This window comes from Pocillopora verrucosa, chromosome 3 (genome assembly GCF_036669915.1).
Source record: "Pocillopora verrucosa isolate sample1 chromosome 3, ASM3666991v2, whole genome shotgun sequence".
NCBI classification, from domain to species: Eukaryota; Metazoa; Cnidaria; class Anthozoa; order Scleractinia; family Pocilloporidae; genus Pocillopora; species Pocillopora verrucosa.
This window is the reverse complement of record NC_089314.1, coordinates 31,463,676-31,484,434: the sequence shown is the minus strand read 5'-3', so window position 1 is coordinate 31,484,434 and position 20,759 is coordinate 31,463,676. Positions and strand designations below refer to the sequence as shown.

At 36.6% G+C, this 20,759-nt stretch overlaps 1 long non-coding RNA gene across 1 annotated transcript; it reads right to left on the bottom strand.

The window, feature by feature from the left end:
• Positions 1-513: 513 nt before the first annotated feature.
• Positions 514-2,139, bottom strand: LOC131774630 (uncharacterized). Its single transcript, XR_009339405.2, has 2 exons — positions 1,949-2,139; positions 514-815 (listed from the first exon to the last, which is right to left on the bottom strand). It is a non-coding gene; the product is annotated as an uncharacterized lncRNA (long non-coding RNA).
• Between the last annotated feature and the right edge of the window lie 18,620 nt (positions 2,140-20,759).

Genomic DNA, 20,759 nt, shown 5'->3' with positions numbered 1-20,759 from the left:
TTCAATTGCAGGTGTTCTGTTTTGCTATTCTGTTTTGAGCTTTCACGAAAACGTTACACTGTTTTAAAACACCGTAACTTACTGGTTTATGTGGTGGTTTTTAACTCGTCTGAGCTAACTTTGTTCCGACAGCCTAAAGGCACCTAATCTTTACAACATTTTCGCATGCGAAAACCTTTGACCGCTGTGTTGATTAGAACCCATACATGTATGTACCTTCAACCACCGCGTAAAAATCGCGGTCCCAGTTTTCCTTCAGAACATTTTTTGTATGGTTGATTCTATTTTCCTGGCCGAGTCATTCTGTTGTGTTCTTGGAAAGGAAGATTTTGTTATCTACCTTGATATATTTTTCAATTCGGGAGGATTAGCAATACTCCTGGTCATAATTTCATTTTTTTTAACATTGTGCGACGATGAGAATCGAACCAGCACTGAACAGGAATATTCTCAGATAGTTATATTTTTGCCTGCAAAAATTGTTATTTAAATTCCTCGCATAAACTGAATAACTTTCGGGTGCTCATAATGTTTATTTCAGTATTCTTTTTACAGTTTGTGAAATAAATTATCTATCAGTTACTGATCTAGAGTCCTTGCTTTCTACAACACTACAATTACGGTAAAGGTGAGTATTCATGATCCTGGTTTTATCGCCGTCTTCTACAAAATTCGCTCAGAAGGCAAATTGAAGCTCCTGTGACTTTCTACTGTTCGTTAGACTGGTCCATCTGGTGAAAAGCTGTATCTTTTTTTCTCAAGGATTGGCAGGCGGACTGCGCTGTCGCGCAAACTCGGCGGAGGTGATAGGTAGCCTGTGAAAAATGAAATAATTGAACTTGAACTGCAGCGAATACTTAGTAAATGTTTTGAAGCTTCTGAGCAGAAGTTATCATCTACACTGAAAAGTTGATAATAATGGTAAATTGTTTTGAATTAGAATGGTTCAATAAACGTTTTAACCAAGGAGTTGTAGTTGGTTGAGTGGTCCGCTCGTCCAGGAGGAACTGTCGACATAAAAGTGACTGACGTTTCGACAGCCTGATTAAAACTAATGATTGAAGTCAAGTGAAGTGCTGTTAATTTCTCAGTCGAGCATTGTAAGTTTAATATCGTGAAAACTGATAGGTTAGTTTCTTACGTAATGTCATTGGCTGTAGGACTAGAGTACCTTAAATCAGTTGTACCCGGTCAGTATTTATCCGTCGGTTCGTTCAACTTCAAACAGAAGAAAGACAAATACAAATGGTAAAAGTACTGTTTCTCATAATTGCGATAAAATGTGTTTAAGATGTTATCGAATTCGCCTGCAGTGCTGATAGACATAAGTGCATCTAAATTTAATGTCAACTTCATGTAGATATATCGAGAAATATTTCAAAATACGACATCTATCATGAAGTCTATAACATGCTCAATTTATGATTAAGGGGTCGGGAAAGTGACATTTCCCGCTAAAGGAATGAGAAGATGTTTTAACCGCATGCTCAAAATTAGACAAAGAGATGTTTATTCTCATGGGAAATTACTTTAAAGTACATCTGTGGACTGCTCCGATACTGAATATCTGCATCAAATTCAACTCAAAACCGGCTATTCTATGGATTGTAATATTTTGATAACCTGTGCTCAAAAATTGCAATTGAGCATCGGAATCGCTAGAGATCAGCGAAATGATTCAATTTCATTGTAGCCGGAAAAAAAAATAGATATTTTCCACACAGTAATTAAATTCAAAATAAATCTAAAAATATAATAATGATTGAAAAAGAAAGTTTTTCGGACTTTTTAATAGGAAAAGTGCGAATCTCACTTTTGCTGAGCATAGTGTCAAAACCACGAACAATTAAAAGTTTGCACATCGATACATCTTCAGCTTGATGAGGCTAAGTGACCTAGTGGATAAAGAAGGTTGGCATGCTGAAGGGAAATACTAGGAACATTTTACCTGGATGTTATTGGCACCTCGTTTACCCCGGATATTGCCTGCTCCGGCTGTGAATGCGAGCGTTCGAGGATACATAGATACGGCAATTAGAACCAGCAAGAAAAAAACGCGCACTTTTGAGATCATTTTCGACTGAAAAGCTGGTGCAGTGAGAACAGAGTTTTCGTATCTTAATCCAATTCTACTTTGAGGTTCTCTCTTAGTCATACCGCTTTTAAATATTTGATGATTAGTATTTTTCCGGCCGATAGTAACGCGCGGGCGAAAGTAAGTGACGCTAAATGATAACACATTAAAACCGGTAATTAAGCATAACCGACATTTGACGAGATTATTATTGTCCCCAGTCTCGATAAAATGATCCTGTTTTCTTCTTTAAGCAGCAGAAAGAAAAGGAAAAAGGAAGTGAATTCAACTAACAAAATATGCAACCCATCTGTAAATTATCCCACGTAAAGTAGATATGCGCTCTTAATTCACTTATTTCCAGAGCCGTTTGTATAATTTTGTTTAATTGAATAAGGAATCGTGACAATATCAGCAGTAATTTAATTGTAAACGTTTGTAAATACACCAAATAGAATTATCTGTTTTTAGACAGGGAGCATTCTTTCTAGTGTGTGAATTTTATGGGGAAGTATTTCAGCTAACGTCTTAGAAAACTTTTCAAAACAGATTTCCAATATGTGAAAAGTACGTATGACTTCCTTAATAAATCTCTGCCACATTTTCTTTGAGGAGAAATTCTTCAGATGTAACTCTAAATTTTAAATACGTCTAAATATTAATTAAGTCAACGTGTTTTCGTCAATTACTGTTAACATATTATAATATTGCTTACGTTTTCTGCCATCAAGGTTGTGATAAATGTCCCCCACGCATCGCTTAGACATCACTAGTGACAATATTTAATTCAAAACTTTTCAGTTTTCAATTTATCACAAATTGAGATATGAATTTGATCAATTTAGATACAAAACGAACATTTTATTTGAATAAACAAATCTTAAAAAACATCTGTTACACCAGAAAAATGAGCTAATTTTTTTGCGAATTAACACTTTTCTTTTAAAGACGATGCCGAAGGTTTTTCCGGGCGTATTTTTCAGCTTTCAAATATTTTTTATCGCTGAAATATCATGATTTGTCTACAAGAACTTCGTTCAAGACAAATGCAGAGACTTTAATGACTTTTGACGCCTGAGGCTGATGTTGTTCGAATCGAAAAACTGACGAACTAATTATTGGTTACAGGAAACTGAAAACATTTTGGTGCTGAGTTATCGAAATATAGGTCGTACCCTTCTCTCAAAGATTTAGCCCGATAGTGGTAAAATTCTCGCAAACACACGATATTAAAAATCAAAAATTTTACAAAGAATGTAAGGGCTCACTAGCGCTTTTGCCAGCCACGAAATTGGCCGTTTGCAATGGTGAATATCTCAATGAGTTTTACTCCCATGAAGCACCGAATTTCACACGATGCTACAACCTCTGAGACGCTCTTTCAATTTTTGAAATTATTTCGCCCTTAAATCGACCTCTTTTCCATTTCCAAAAATGCAAATAACGGTAGCGGCCAAGATTTTCTTAAAGAAAGTAAAAAAACGGACAGGGTTAATTACGATTTTGTTTTCTTGCTATTTTTCGATGGAACCCTTCCCATACAAATACACTTCCTAATATAGTTCTGGTTAAGAAATCTTGGTAACGCAAGCTCGTGCCCAGTTTCCTCTTGGAGAGTAAGCAAAACTAGGCTGTCAGCAGAAGAATAAGACGGAGGCATGTAAAATTCATCAACAACTTATCAATCAGCTAATTGAGTATTGCTTTAATAGCCAAAATTTGGTTGAATGGTTAGATATCTTGTGACTTTCCGCTTTCCGTCACCGATGTTCAATACTGAGTTATTGCTTAGAGCATGATGCATTTCCTGCACACGAAGAAGGCGGCAGTTTACGTATGTATGACTTTCATTACCATATCAAGCAATCTTTTTTAACACTTCTTTGTGACAATTAAATTTTGACATCAGTGAAAGCTAGTTTCAGTAATTTATCCGTTCACTGGAAACAGAGCAAGTTAATGAATGTTACCGTGGTCTCAACGACCAGCGAGTTTTCCAGATGGTTTATCTCGTTAGGGGCAAATTGTATAATTTTCAGTCAGCCAAACTGACCGACACGTATGGAAGGAAATAGTAATCAAATTTATTTATTTAATGAAACAATACAGGGGAGATGTTTGAAACGTCAATTTGTCGTGGCTCTAATTTCTTCGTTCTTTGATAAAAGACAAAGCTAAAAAATTGAGAATTCTTTCTTTTATCTCTGAAAGCGAAGTCAGAGATGGATGGCTCGAAGCATTTCGCCCGCTTTATGACTATGGAATTTTAGCTTTATGTCTCAATTGAAAAGAGCACATGGCGATGTGATTGGCTAATATTGGCAGTCTGTTGGTTAACATATATTAGCTTACTGATGTAACTTAAAAAGGATTAAACATTTAATTTTGTGGAAAAAGCACTAAGCGGAAAATTAGAATTTTTTTTAAAAATACATAAAACAATGGCAAATATGTGAAATGAAAATTATTTGTCTATCACAGATGTGACTCAGAGAAAATAAGTGACGATCATAAACATTTGCCTCATGTAGGTCTCTTGAGTACTGAAAAAAATTGGCCTAGGATTTTTGTTAATTTGTAATGCCTTGGACAATCTAAACGGTGAAAGTTAGCTGCCTGACTGTCGGAGATATTTGTCTATTAATGATCAGGGTTAAATTGTGACCATACGTTATCAGTTATTTCGCTTAAATGTTTGATAGAGTGAGCCTGCCGTAAGTCAGATAAAAATGATAAAGTGTTATGTGTGATAAAATAATTATTTTCAAGAAGAAGAAAACGTGGTAGGTGCCAGAAAAGAAATATCTTAAGTGGTTTAATTTACCTGGAAATAATTCTCGCCTCGTTTACCAATATTCCCTGCTCCAGCAGTGAAGGCGTACGTCTGTGGGAACATGGAGACGGCAACAAGAACGAGCAAAAACACGACGGTGAGTCTTGGACACATCTTTAGATGAATTTAGCCTAAGGCAAAGAGGCGTGCTTGAATCTAACCAAATTTTCTTGCGAGTACTGCATGATAGTGCAGCACCTTTAAATGGTTTGCTAAACCACCTGTGTTGCGTCAATAACAAAACGATGCCAAATGACAACCGAACAAGGCGTTAAGTTAATAACACTGCTAACGAGATGGCTTTCTTCAAAAGAATAGAGTGGCTTTCTCTTTTATTTTCCGTAATGATGGTGATGTTGTCTTCTGTCAGCGAAAGGAAGCTGAATCAATTAGAAAATGGACAACCTGCGGGTTAATAAACCCACATCGAGGAAATAATGTACGTTATTTCATTTAATGCAAAGGGGTGAAGTTTATGAAAACAGTCTCTTGGCGATGGTATAATTGATTGGAACCTTACTGGCGATTAGGCGGTATTTTCAAAGTAAGCTTTGATAGTAGTCCCTAATGTGTTTATTTGTTACCGTCCTTTCAGACATAAATAACTCATTCAAAACACGTTCTCCCTTCAAAAGTTGCAATATGTAAAAAAATTCGTAGTCTGATTTGCAGTCTAAAAACCTTCAGTTGTGATTTACAGCTAAAAGGGTTTTTGACAAAACTTATACTTGGAAGTATAGTTTCGTTGAACAATGTCAAAAGCAGAGTTTTGCCACTAAAGCGCTGATGCTCACGTATTCCTTGGACATCCGTCAAAGAGGAAATACGTTTTTATTCAATTTGCGTCTCCTGTTTGTTGACGAGTTCTTCCAAGTTTCCTCTCCTTTCTTTATGCAATTTGCTCTATTTAAAATTAATGCTTCTCTAACCTTTTAATAAGTTAATTTCAATAAACTTGAATTTAGCTGGCTTTTTATGAACATGATTTAGGCGAGGTGCAAATCAAAGGAAATACTGTATAGAAGCCGCAAATCGAATTAAACATTATAAATCAATAAAAAGCGACAAAATGAGACTTCATACAATTGTATACCCCCGAAAACCGTGTCATCGATCAGCTTGACACAATGCTTTTCGAAATTAAAACGAAATTGAAACAAATTTTCATGTCATTCCAGAAGTATTTAGATATGTTCAATCATAAGGCGAAAGACTGCGATTCAACCTTAAATACAAAACTCTCTTTATCAAATCTTAAATGATCCAAAAACAAAAAGAAACTCATCTTGACTAGAATTCATATCTCAACACCTACAAGACATTATATTTAATCAAACTTATTGCATTAAATAGCTACATTTACCGACAAATACCACTCCGACAAAAACCAATCCGCTGACTGCATGTTTTGCGCAGTATTTTTCTGGCTCAAGCGAAAACTGTGTTACTAATTTTGGTATTTATGGAGGTTTTAATTATTTGAGGGGTCCATTAAGACAACAGCAATTGCGCAAAATTTTCAAGCAATTAATTTTACTATTATAAACTATAATTCAAGTATAAACACGAAATGGTTCTTTTGTATTATAATGGGCTTGCTTTCTTCTGAATTTCCGCCAGCTTGCGCAGCTGAGTTCGCTGTGAGTTAGTGTTTGATCGTGGAAAAATCCTTGAACAGAAGACTTCGGAGGAACATGAAGTTTGTTTGTAATTTAAAAATGTGACTTAACAAAAAGTATGTTTTAGTAATTGTGACATTCTTTTTAGGTATTTTCAAACAACTGATGATCGCGAAAATGGATCATAGAAGAAAACTCAAGTTGCATGAATAAATCTGTACATAAAATTCTGCTAAAGGCTTGCTCTTGAAAAATGTCGAAAGAAGAAAAAAATCCTGGTTTTCCTGTTAGTTAAACAAATGAAAGTGATCTTTAGCTCATATCGTAGATAAATGAACCAAACTATTTGAAATGCACCAAGTTAATGCTTTGGAGTGTTTTAAAACTCAGCTGGTGAAACTGAGTTTCTAAGACTTCACAGGCTTGTTACCCAGATACATACATGCCTGTTCGTTGGGGACTGGAGGTTTCATTTCTAAATCTGGAATCAGTTAACTGCAATAAATCCAAGACATTTCTCTGTCACCTGCCAGTAACGTTCTTTGCCACTTTGGTTTGCGTCTGTGACACAAACCCAACGGGTTGTATTTAAGTTTGAGGGTAAATTTTCCATCCCTTTTGTCGTTACCTTTTTTATTGAATATTTTCACTCGTAAAACGATTTCTTATTCTAGTGTTGGGATACCTGTGCCTCCCTTAAGGCATAGAAGTCTAAGAGCGAACACGAGGAGAATGAGTCGCCATGTTTGTTGTGCTTTATTTCTTTAGTCGGAAAAAAAGACAAATTCAGTGTATCGCGCAAAGGTTAAGAAGTGTATGTGGATCTGACCTGTTCTCGATTGCCGGAGTTTGTAAATAAATTGTGGACTTGCGACTACATCTTTTCTCGTGAACTTCACTGTAATCAGATAATAAAAGCACAGAATTACTGAGGGAATGTATGTTGCTTCTATGACGCTTTTAAATCTTTTCCATTTCTATCACAATTGCCAGGCTGCATTTAGATCATTAATTCATGCTGACGTGTCTCAGAGCCTTTGCTGCTATCTGGAGAAAAATATAATCGCAAGTTAATAACACTGACAATAAAGTTTTCGAAGCGCTTCGCTGGAGGCTTTTATTTTCTACTCTCTGATAGAACCCAAAATAAAATATAACATGTGAAAAAACCGTCTTTTCTGCCAGATGAGATAGGAAAAACATTTCATACAGTCGCCAAACACTTCCATACAGTCAATTAAAAGTGCTCGGACTTTCAGTTGAACCGGGAGTGAGGTCGTAAATAAATATTGCAGTTTTTCATCATTTAGTTTGGAGATTTAGTTAACGCTTGCTTAATTAACGCTCCTTAAGTACATATAAAGGTCGGTTTTGATAGATATTTTGCTATGCTGTTTCGTAATGTATTCTGTAAATTCCACTCATACATTATATTGATTGTCTCGTTGAAAATTTTCTCAATAAATTGGATGATCAACACAATAAATAGCAGGTTTCTTATAGACTCCGGTCTTTTGGTGACAATTATGTGAATAAATGCTTGATTACCACCGCTAAAATGGCGCTAGTTGGGTAAAATGGCATGAAAACGTCTAATAGGCAACCTTCAAATAATTCATGAACTTTGTGGTAGAGAATTCTCTTTAGCATCTAAAGTGCATGCTTAATAATGAAACACTGAGCTTCCTCTGAAGCTTGCCGCTGATCTGTGTTTGAGTTTTCTGTGTTTTGTATATTGGCACCCAAAGTTCAAAGCAAGTATGTTCCTGTTTAGTGTTCGTTTCAGGATTTTGTTTCTTCTCGAGCGCGTTTCTGAGACAAGTCGATGCGAAGAACAGTCCACTCTGGTTATTGACGCCATTGATACGTAATGATGATGGAGGGACACCTATGATGAGACGGTTAATCTGCATATACATATAACATCGCTGGTAGGCATGTGTTCTGAGATGGTGGCCTCTGCATTTCTCTAAGTGATAGTGGAGGGAAAAACGGCAAAAAGGAAAGAAAAAAAAGCTTTTTCTGATGAAAAAAATCCTTTAGACTGACGTTATCAGTTATTCTTCATTGTTATTCAATTTTTCGTTGTTTCATCAGCTATATCAAAACAGTGGATTTAGGAAATATATACCATAACCAGAGATTATGTTTGTAATCTCTTGACGGTGAAGTGGTCAGAAGACGTGAAGGAATGAAGATTATTGACTAAAAAATCTCGCTCACGAAAGGAGGCAAAAGAGTAAACGTAAGTTTTTCTTGCAGCGTTTTATAATCAAACTGATTGTTGCAGATCTAGTACAATGGCAAACTGACACAACGCAAGCTCTGATTGGCCAATAGTCTTTCTGTTGTTGTGCCGCTTCCTAAAGAATAGCGTAAGGTTAATTTATCAAAATCAATATCTTTACACCATACACCGAACTTTTTATCGGCATAGTGGCGTGGAGGAAAAGTCAGAAGTTTGTAAATCACCACCCGATGACAACTGACTTAAAATAAGTTTTCATCGTGTAGTTTAACCGAATAAAACTGTGGTCTATCGCTTCAGTAATTAAGCTGGAGTCTTGAAGTTCTTTGACCAAAAAGGAGGGTGTCGCATAGACATTTAGAAAAGTGTTCGACTCATGATTTTGACATGATATTTTCTGATGATGATTAGATAGGGTCGTGTACATCTGTGTCTTAGTCGGTTTGACGACGGGTTAACGCTCGACACGTCAGCTTTAGAAACTACGGTGGTCAATTTATGTTATTATCTCAGTTGATGAAACTAAATTATCTTGTAATATCCCCAACCCCCCCCCACACAGACGCAGCACCACACCCCCCCCCCCACACACAGACGCAGCACCACAATTTCTTTAGAAGCTTAGCCTCTTTTATTGACATGTCTTACTCTACTGCATCAGAGTTTTTGAAAAGTTTTTCCAACTCTGTGTCTGCGCCAGGTTCATTTCATCTTTTTGGGACGAAATGTAATATGTTTTGGTTCTGATATAGGTGTGGATGAGTTGATTGTTCTGTCGGAAGCTTTACAAATTTCTGGTGTTGACAGATGATTCATTCACTTCATATATTGATATATTAATATTATCTTACCTCGATGAAACATTTGTTTATTAACTTCAGTGTTTTGCTAATGGCCTGCAAGGAAGATAATACCATGAGACATACGTCCTCAGTAAGTTTCATTGTATTCTGATAAACCAATTGGAATTTTTGAACTTCTGATCTACTCGGCCATCGTGAAAAAAGGTGTAAAATGTCTTCTTTTTGCATCACAAATGAACACGAAGTTTGTTTTTTCGAAACCTATTCGAAGTTTCTAACCAAATCTTAGGCAGAATCCAAATTTATCCATCTCAAGTATCTACAATTTGTTAAAAGATAATTTTTCTTTAACCGCTGTTAACCTTTTCATGCTTTCTGGTCCTTGGGGAAAACGCACAACACCGTGACGGAAAATTCTCCCTTTTTGTAACCAAATCGTAGGCAGAATTAAATTGAAGAAAAAGGGGTGTTATTTCAAGATTAGTAGTTTTTCCATCGCAAAGAAAAAAAACAAAATGAAAATAAGGAGTCCAAAGTCTTGCTAACACACGTTTCATATTTCATGTCATTTTCAGTGCACGGTGTGATGAAATAATTTCGATATGACTTTCGGGGGAAGTGTCATAGACGACGCCAATTTTTCCCCGGACTCTTAAGGTGTGATATTCTTTACATCTGGTCTGTACAAACATGGATATTTTAAACTGTTTTTTTTTTCTTCTTTAGTATGATTTGCTATAGGCAATTGCATTTGGTGGTAAATCAGATCAGTGAATATCTCTACTTAACCTTTTTCCGACAACTTTTAGAGTGGTACAGTTTTTGATCATGATTTACTTTCTCAGTGGTGACAATATCACTAACAAAATCCGGCAAAGCGATCAAAAGAGTAAATTAAACTTTCACACCGATATGATATTGGTTAACTATACAAAGTGACTTGATTTAAGTTATAAATGATAAACTTTGATGATTGATTTATCTGTAATTGCGTTCTCAAACCACTTACTCTGCTGGAAGATGCAAACACAAAAGCCGGATCCAGACATTGGAACTGGAAGTTGATTTGAGGACAAAAAACTGTTTTCTAATTTTGTGGGCAATCTTTGTTAATTTTTTTACCCGGTTTAAAGGTTCTCATGAAAGCCACGCTTGTTATGGGAAAACTTAAATTGGTTTAATTTCTCATGAAAGAGAACACTAATGATCAAAAGCATCTTCGTTGTCTGGTGAAATCGTTTTTCACTTAGACGAAACAATAAAGATAAACGAGATACAAATTAACTTGATTAACTCAGCAGACATTGTGTCAATAACTGGCCTAAATGGTGATAAATAGTCGTGTCCGGCAAAATTAGATTTTCAAATAAGCTTTTGTTTGAAAATATCAAAGTAAGGAAGCTTCTTTATGAGAATTTCTTTGTCATGAAAATTCCTTGGGCTTATAAGAGTCAGCTAAGGGACAGTTTAACAGCCAGTTTGAGTAACCTATCCGTTTTGTTTGAACAGGAAGGCAAATATACACTGGGATCAGTAAGCTGCTCTAAAAATGAACATCAAAGTCTTCACAGTTGCAATGGCGATAGTATTTATCGTTTGTATTCCTGAAGGAGATTCATTTACAGCTGGGGCAGGTGGACTCCCAAAGGGAAAAAGACCAAAAGCAGGAAAACGGCAGCAGGTCGGTGATACGCCACCTTTTATGTATGTTATACGATAAGCTGAAATTCCTCATACTTTAGACGAGTGTCTCGCTTAAAACGCGACCTTCTCAGTCACCACAGTTCAACGAACAGCGGAGGTTTGCGGTTTTCGTAACCACTTGATATTAACAGCACGATCAGTTAAAGAACGAAAGAAAGAAAATTGTTAAAAATTTAACACAAGAGCAGAACAAAAAGAAAAATATTTCTTAGTCGTTCGTTGAAAACATCTGAGCCCTTCGTTAAAACTCCAACCACAGAATCATTTTCTGATTTCGCAGCCAACCTGCTTTACCAACTAAACTCATGTTTTTTCTACGGATTTCATACAAGAGTGGTTGATAAAAAGATTTTTTGAAATTTTTGCTTTGGTTAGATTCAAATTTTGTTCATTAGATTCTTGAAAGAAACAACTAAGTTGGTGCCAAAGCACAAGAAAGCAAATTAGTATAGCGGGCAACTGTTTCAATCTCTCTTTAGACTCTTTTCGATCGCTTGGCAGATGTTTATCCATCGAGTTGTTTTTTCGTGAACATTTCCATTCAGTTAGGGAGTGTGAGAAGTTTCGTCAATACATAAATTACTAGTTCCCTTCAAAGACAATGGACGCAAAATATAAATAAAATCATTTTTATGCAACGTGATAGAACGTTATACAATCATAAGGCTGGTTACTTAGGCAAAGTGTAACGTAGGCCCTGCGTGGTTTCAGAAAATCAATGGAGCCCGAGCTTTACTAATGAGTGGGTTGATGGGATAACTGTACATTTTTATTTTTTTTTTAATTCTAAGCTTACTTAGTTGACGCAGTTCGCAAAATTTACTGGACAGTTTTTTTAAGGAATATGCTCACTTTATAAAAACTCCCTGAACAAAGAGTAATTCCATCTGTGAAGTGTCTTCGTCCAATTATACAAACCAAAGATTCTTGATTTACTTAGAAGCCATTTTTCCAGTTCCCCTTTCATGGATTATTTATAAATCTGGTCTGATTACTATTCTTAAAGCTGTCCTTTAGATGTTGGATGTCAGATTATTATTCATCGAGATAAACTCAGACGTAAATTGCAGTGAAGATTATTAACAGTCCTGAGGATAAATTTAGCATTTTTCGATAAATTTTAAGTTTCTTGCTCTAAACGGATTTAAATTTCATTTCAGAATCTTGCCCTATCTTCAGAAGAAATCGAGTTTTGCAGGGCAGTAGAAGCTTACTGCACGTCGAAAAAGAGGAACTTTACATAGATCTGCTAGAAATGAATCCAAAGGTGAACTCGTGTTAGCACGTTGACGATAAACATTGAATTTTAGGAACTCGAGACAGACTCGATTGCTTCACTGGCTATTAAAATGTTGTAATAAAACGCACTTATAAAGTGTATTCTTGGCTGATATCTTATGTCATTTGCTTCGTACAATCAGTGGCTATTCATTATGGCATGAGAATTTTTGACATTACAAACTTTTGCGGATTTTTCCTCAATCCGTGAAAAGAGACAAAAGACGAAATGTCCTGTTAAATGAAAACACCAAAGAAATTTCTTATTCCAATTCTAATGAATGACCCCGTATGCGAGTCACATTTCCCTTCATATCTTAACGTAGTGGTACTCATGTGAAATATCCTCTCACTAGTCATCCATGGCAGTAGTGCCCATAACAATCAACAGATATCCATGTTATGATTTTAAGTCATTTCTTACTTTACTAGGTTTTTTTATATTACATAATTCGTTTATATATTGCATGGATATTTTGCGGTTTTGAATTCAAGCAGATTTTTCGAATCGTCTAAATATTTTCAAACATTAATTTTCTTCCTAGAAATACTGCAAATAGGAAATTGCCTTCATCGACAACAACATGCCTTGGTTTTAAATGCCAGCCCATTTGTTTTTCTCAAATTTCCCTGAATTTTAAGCCTCGTGCGCTTGAGCCTCTGACATAGCATTTCGTTGTTCAACTCTACTAGAGAGCGACGGTTATTTTTTTAGCCAGCGGCAACGCAGTTTCGCTGCTTTCATCTCTGCCGTATTTGGATGTTCATGTTTTATTCAATTTTATTCCATACCAGTTGAGAATGCAGCAGATCACAGACAACATATGTATCTTAGCGAAGAGTTATGTTTTATTATTCTTGCTACGTTTTTTTTCTCTTTTATTGCGAAATAATCTCTAGTTTCATCATAAAAGGTCAAAATAAGTAGATAGTGGGGAAGAATTGGACACATACGGCACGATTTAATGTGGTCCTCGTTTCCCGCTCGCAAGGGATAAGAGGAGCGGAACATTTGGGAACGCGAGGTTATTCTCAACGATGATCAGAGAAACCGGGCAGTGACGTACGGAGATTCATTTCTAACAGGGGAGTGCGTCTATACGTTAAATATTCGCTTCAGGGGATTACGTAATGAGCTTCAGCAAGATATAAAGTGCACCGCAGACATTATTTGGTCTGTCTGAGGGGGATTATTGATAGATATGATTGGAACCGGATATTCTTTTTGTGACAAAAGAAGCAAAGGAAAACATTAATCAAGGGCATGAATTCAGAATAAATATTCCGCAAGTAATAATGTTCTTCTTTCGGATTCAAGGGTGGATGTTGAAGGGAATGTAAACAGAATATTACGATGGAAATCACTCAACTTCACTCACCTGAATTTAACAATCGTGCTCATGTTCGTCAAAAGAATTGAAAAAGTCTTTCATGACTCATATCCGGGCAGCGGAACACCCAAATATCGAAAAAGACCGGACAAACTTTCGATTAAAAATTCGTAGAAATCCGTTCTTGACGGCGCTATCGAATTAGACCTTACCACTCTGATTGAAAATAAGTCCTCTGTGAAAAAAGCGACATGGAGTGACTTTAAAAATATCACTTCAATAACCTTTATTAAAAGAAAGAGCAAGTCTGGATTACTGTAAAACAAACCAAGAATGAGCTATTATGTTCCGAGTCGATTCCACCGATAATTGATCAGCATAACACCATGAAGTGCGATTTTCTGCAAATCGAACAATGCTAATTTACGAATATGGAAGCGATACTCGCAGTTATGAATACTACTTAAGTAGTAGTGAAAGTAAAGCCTGAAAAAGATTCAGGCCCGTTCGGGATTTGACCCATGACCTCTGCGATACTGGTGCAGCGCTCTACCAACTGAGCTGACAAGCTAACTGGGAATTGGTCATTATATTGGTTCCAAATAAACCCTCGAAGTGGTGAATAAATGACTGTAAATATAATGAAATCATATATGTAAACTGAGGTTGAAGAAACGGATACGGATCCGAAGCGATCCTCACATTTATGAACACTACTCAACAAGCAGTGAAAATAATAGTCATGGGTACAAATCCCTTACAGACCTGAATTTTTTCAGGCGCTATTTTCACTGCCACTTAAGTAGTGTCCATAACTGCGAGGATCGCTTCCATATTCGTTTCTTCAACCGCAGTTCATGTATATGATTTTCATATATTTACATTCATTTAATGTTAATTTAGATTGAAGAAAAATTCTTTTCACACCATGTTGTCTTCAATTGCCTTTGCACGTGTTTTTCCAGGACTCTGAGTTACATAATCCTTTCAAAAAAGTATCCTCTTTTATTTCCGAGAATCAATAGTGTTACTTTGCGAGGAAGAACATAACGATTAACTTGGATGTTAAAAAATCGAAATCGTTAGAGTGGCTCGTATTGAAAATGAAGTGAGAGTGGAGTTCTTGAGACCTTTGCGGCTGTCTCACTGGAAAACGACGGATTATAAATTTTTAAGGACTATATCAAAGTCATTAAAGTTTCCGTTGAACATGGAAGTGCTTTAAGGAGGAAAAATCCAATTTTGACTTTCACTCAGAGAAGGAATCTGCTTTAAGGTAAGTTTTTTAGGATTACAGAGCTATTTTTGCAGGCATTTACGTTGGATATTGTGAAGAAACGAACTTATTCGACATTTATTATTTAATAGCTTTTTTTTTATTTAGACTGTTACTACACTATGTGATGTCACCTTTAGAAATAGGAAGCAATAGATCCATTCTTGTTATTCTCTAGAACTTGTGCGTCATGATGACATAAAGTCGCCAACGTCGATCCTGAGTTTGCATTTCTTATTTCCCGGTTGTGCCATAAGTTGAGTAAGAAGCAGAAATTGGACGAGCGAAAGCTAAGCTAATTATCCCTCAAACACGATACATGTGATCTGGGCCTTGAATCGAGCCCAGTTTATACTTCAAGAATGCTAATTAGAGAGAAAAATAATAATTCTTTGTCTCCTTCCATTAGCTTGTCCCACCATGATACCAGTAGTCAAATTAATAATAGCATCAATTAAACGAACGAATCTGTTGGCACTTAAGCTTCTGCTGGCAAAATCCCTCAAATCGCGATCAAAGTTGGTTTTTGGCATGAACTGTTTTAATACTTATTCAAACTAATACTGATACAAAACAAGAAAGCACGCTGACACATCTATATCCAGCATCGCTTGAATTCTCATGATCACTAAAATGAGACCAGACATCACCTTCCGACATAAAATAATAATTACTTTGATGTGCGCAGAAGCTGACCTTGACTTGATCAATGGAAATCACATTAACATCATTTTTCAAACAATTTGCCATGGATCAACTGATCTCTTTGAAATTTTCATTCCAGCTTGAAATTAAAATTATGAAAAAAAACTAATTTGAAAGAAACTCTTTGTACTATTGTTTGTAGTTTACTTAAAAAATGGATTGAGTACAAAATGAGAAATAAATTTCAAACAAATTCTTGTGGGGAAGGTAATTCATAGTCATACAAGATGTGTGATATGATTTCATCGAGTTTTATTCTTAAGCAGAATAAAGTTCATTTGCAATGCCATTTTCAGAGCTTTGTATCATCATATCTCAATTTCTTAATCTTTAAGATTTTTTTAAAATTTTTGACACTTTGCACTAAGATCTCTGTGGCACCGCTAATTTAAAACCTTAATCTAAGTCACATCACGCGCACACAGTTTCACGTGCCTCGCCTCGTGCAGACAGCTCAATGTTCGTTACGTAACTTCACTTACCATTGTAGTTTTATGAGATGTTTGTCAAACCGAATATCAGTCGAGCTTTCTGCCTACTTGGGGTGACAGCCCAAACAAATAGTTCCTTAAATTTTTTCCTTCATGGGAACAAAAATGGCTTGTCGACAGAGCATCAGCGAAAGTCTTGTCAAAACATTTCAGCAAGGGTTTGTTTTATACAAACACAGTGACGATTCTTCAAGTTCTAGTTCAGGTTCATTGGAATTACTTTCATCAGCTAAGGTGGACTGTCTTAACGGGGAAATACATCTTGCAAAGGCAATGTTTCCTGAATTTTTCGATGAAAAGACTATCGAAGGCCAAGGTGCTCAAAGAAATTGTATCAAAACCTCAAGCTGTCATACTGCCATCATAAACTGCGCGAGTGGGCTAGAGACCAGACAGAATACTTGTAAATCAGGAAAAGCAATCGAGATTTGGTACATCAACGAGTACGGGTTAGCGACAACGTGAAGCGAAATCGTTGCTTGGGGCGAATAAAAAAAACATTACTCGAGACTCGTAAAGGAGTAACAAAGACTAAAACGTTATTTTAATGCAGTTTGAAAAAATTTTTACGTCGGGTTTGGGGTGTGCTGCAAAATATTGTTCAGTCATCAAACTTTTTCCTGTTATCAATGTTTAAGGAACATTCAATGACTTTATCCCTCTAGTAAATAGAAAGATTAAAATTTTAATTAAATTGGATAAAATCATTGTGTTACTTCTAAGTTCATATCTTAAACTGAACTTGCAATGCAGAAAAGTAAAAATTTTCGCCAAGGTTAAACCCTTTTCAGCAACAGATATATATACCTGAGTCCAGGCCAAAATCAAGTTAATTTTAAAAATTCGTTTTGTTTCTTAAGTTTATCTACGTCGTCAGTTTTGAAACGACGCGTTTTATTCAATCGAGGAATCTGACAATAGTTTCTCGTATCCCCTTTTTTAATTTCTGAAAAGAGTGAGAATTTCTATGTTCAAAAAATGATTAAAGATTATCTTTGAAAACTGAAAATACCGAAAACTATTCCGTAACAAAACAAGGCGATTTTCGTGGTGGTTAATATTAAACAGTCTGTTTCTGTTTTGCCGCCGTGTTGTGCCAAATGCCCTTTATTGACCGGATGCTTAATTTTCTCTACGACTCTTCTCATACTTATTTCATTTTAATACAACTTAAAACCATTTTGTTTAATCAGGCGATGTTTCGTGCATTAAGTTGCCAAAATAAACACAGAATAGACCATATTAGAAGCTACACACGTAGATTTTTTCAATAAATACACGTCTTAATTAAATAACTGTAGTGATGTAAATTTCTTTCCAAATTCAACTTGTTTCCTCTGTGTCCACATTTCCGCTATTTTCACTAACCTGCCGCTTTTCAATCACTCTCGCTTAGACTTGAAGAGAATATGTCAGTTTTTCATGATAGGTTTATTCGATTTTGCGCGAGAAGATAATGATAACAGCTCTTTCCAGCTTCAACTTGTTTCCTTTGTGTCTGTACCTCCGCTATTTTCACTGCCCTGCCGCGTTTCAATCACTCACTTAGACTTGAAGTGAATATTTCAGTTTTTTTATGATAGGTTTGCGCGAGAAGATAATGAGAAGAGCTATTTCCAGCTCCAGATAAATTTCCTTTTCGTAGAAGATTGACCATTTTACTACCTTTACATTCACATAACAATGATGTTGGAACAATGAAGAGATGTACACGAAAGCTGTTCACAATTGTGTCCATTCTATTCTACGCTCGTAAATCCACCAAATTGTGCATCCGTTATCACACAACAGGGGACAATCTACAGACGAGTAGGAGTTTCGGCACATGATTACATAACGCGCGACCTGCTCTATTTAAACGAACGTAGCTTACTTGAGTCGCGACTTGAACGGACAGAAGTCTGATAGATGGTTCACTTTATATGTGTAACCGATGCCAATTGAATTTTTTCGAAGCAAATGTTTAAAAACCATTATCATATCTTTAAAATTGCGTAGGTAGCTAGTCTTTGTGATGATAACAAGGAATGAATATCACGATTGTGAAACATCAATCAAAAAGGCTGGTTTAGGGATACGCAGGCTTTAACTTGAAAACAAACAGACGGTGTAGTCTCGCGCGCCAAAAGTTTGAGAAACATTTAACAATTAACAGATTTTATTTTTTTTGCACACATCAAGATTTCGTACCGTATCACTCAGTTCTCTTCGATCCTGGCAAAATTCCACTTGTGTGGATCTCAATGGTCAGCAACCATATAGAAACAAAAGTCCGCAGGGGTTTGATAACGTGTTCTAAAAATGATACCCAAGGAACCCCTGAAGGGTGTGCGTTTTTGAATATTTTTTTAGGGAAAAACATAACTCTATGTTAGCGTGTAGAGTGGTATGGTGCTCGTACCAATCATATCGCCGCACTAGGGTATGTATCTTGCATCAATCAGATTGCCGCATTAAAGTATGTATCTCGCACCAATCAGATTGTTGCATTATGTTATGTATCTCGCACCAATCATATCGCCGTAATTGGATATCTTGCACCAATCACAGCGTTTGGATATTGTTCAGTTTCTTGTGAATGAAGTCATAGAATTTGGGGGCCGTGCACAAAGAATTACGTTAACCAGAAATTTTGGGCTTATTTTGGGTTCATATGAGTGGTTGTGGCCTTTGCAGAGATCGGTCGAGATTTATCGGGATATCTAAGGTGCGCATTTTTTTTTATTCGGTATCATTTTTAAGACAAAATGTGTTTTTCCGCCTCTTTTCCCATGATGTACATGTAAAACAACTTACATTTCATCACGTACTTTGAGGGTCTCCAATAAGGTTCTTCAATCCCGCGATCCTCAATAAAATTTTCTCTTAATCCCGTCATCCCGATGGTTTATACCGGCGAATCCCGATCCCGTTCATAAAATTTTTTTCTTAGCCCAACACCTCAATTTTAAAGGGCCTATTAGTGAAGTAGCATTCTTAACTGCGAGGATTGCCTTCATATTCGTTTCTTCAACCGCAGTTCAAATTTATATGATTTTCATTTGCAGTCATTTATTCATCACTTGGGGGTTTATTTAAAACAAACATAATGACCAGCTCTCAGTTGGCTTGTTAGCTCAGTTTATAGAGCACTCCACCGGTATCACAGAGGTGATGGGTTCAAATCCCGTACGGGCCTGAATTTTTTTCAGGTCTCATATTTACTACTAGTTAAGTAGTGTTCATAACTGCGAGGATCGCTTTCATAATCATTTCTTCAACCGCAGTTTACATATATATGATTTTCATATATTTGCAGTCGTTAAAGGGGCCTTTTCTCAACCAGGATTGATCAGTTGAAGTCTTTGCTCACCGTCAGACGTTGGTTTCTTTTCACCAAAACTATGTTATTGTTCATTTTAGAAGTTTTCGAAGTTTTGCACGAATAACGTACGCTAGTCGCAGTCACGACTTCCTTCTGTCTAACTTCGATCATGGAAAAGCGTATTAGTAGAGACAGGTCAGTATCAAAGAAACGAACAGCAATGTCAACAAAAGTATAAAAAAAAAACAAAAGGTGACGGCAATCCATAGTTTCATGACGAGGAAAATAAAGAAAAATTAACTGAACAAAATTCTGCTGTTGAAGCGAATACTTCTTCCGAAGCGAGGAACTCTTCCGAGGAGAAAATTCACCTTCGTTGTAAAGATGGAATCTCGCCAACATCACACGCGGTCTCGTCGTTGGCCGATTCTTCATCACTGCTTGGGGAATCGTACTTAAACATCATATCTTCCTCCTCGTCTTTTTCCTGCTGCTCCTCGAGGTCAGAGCGTTCGAGGCTGACCGGTTCACCCTGCTGAATTTCTCTCTGGTAGAGGTAGGATGGGAGAGTTCCAGCTCTTGCCATTGTTGTCTCCTGTCTGACAAAACGCTGACGCACTGCAGCACCAAATGTTTGCGCCCAGTCCCTCATCTTCTGTAAACTCTGTGGTGCCATCGGTACAGGTGGTAATGGTTGAATTACTGGTATGGCTGACAGGATCATAGCACGTTCGGGTACAGCTTACCAAGACTTCGGATTTGTAAAATAGTACGCGGCCCGATGGGTTGCCTTCTTTACGCCTTCCTTGGCTGCGTTTCCAAAGTTTCTCGCGTAGTTCAACACTGTGCAAAGTGGATCTTTGTGATGCACAACCGAGTGAATATTCTCCACATCTAGTGTCATAAAACTTAACAGGTTAAGAGAGTCATATCCGTATAATTCTGAAACTTGCTGGAGTTTTTCAACGCCGTATTTAAGCATTGGAATCCTCTCGCTTCATAATCGCGTTTTAACTCATTGCCAGCTAGAAATACGACACTGTTCTTAAAGTGGACTTCTTTGGCAGCAACAGACTCTTTAAGAACTTCAACC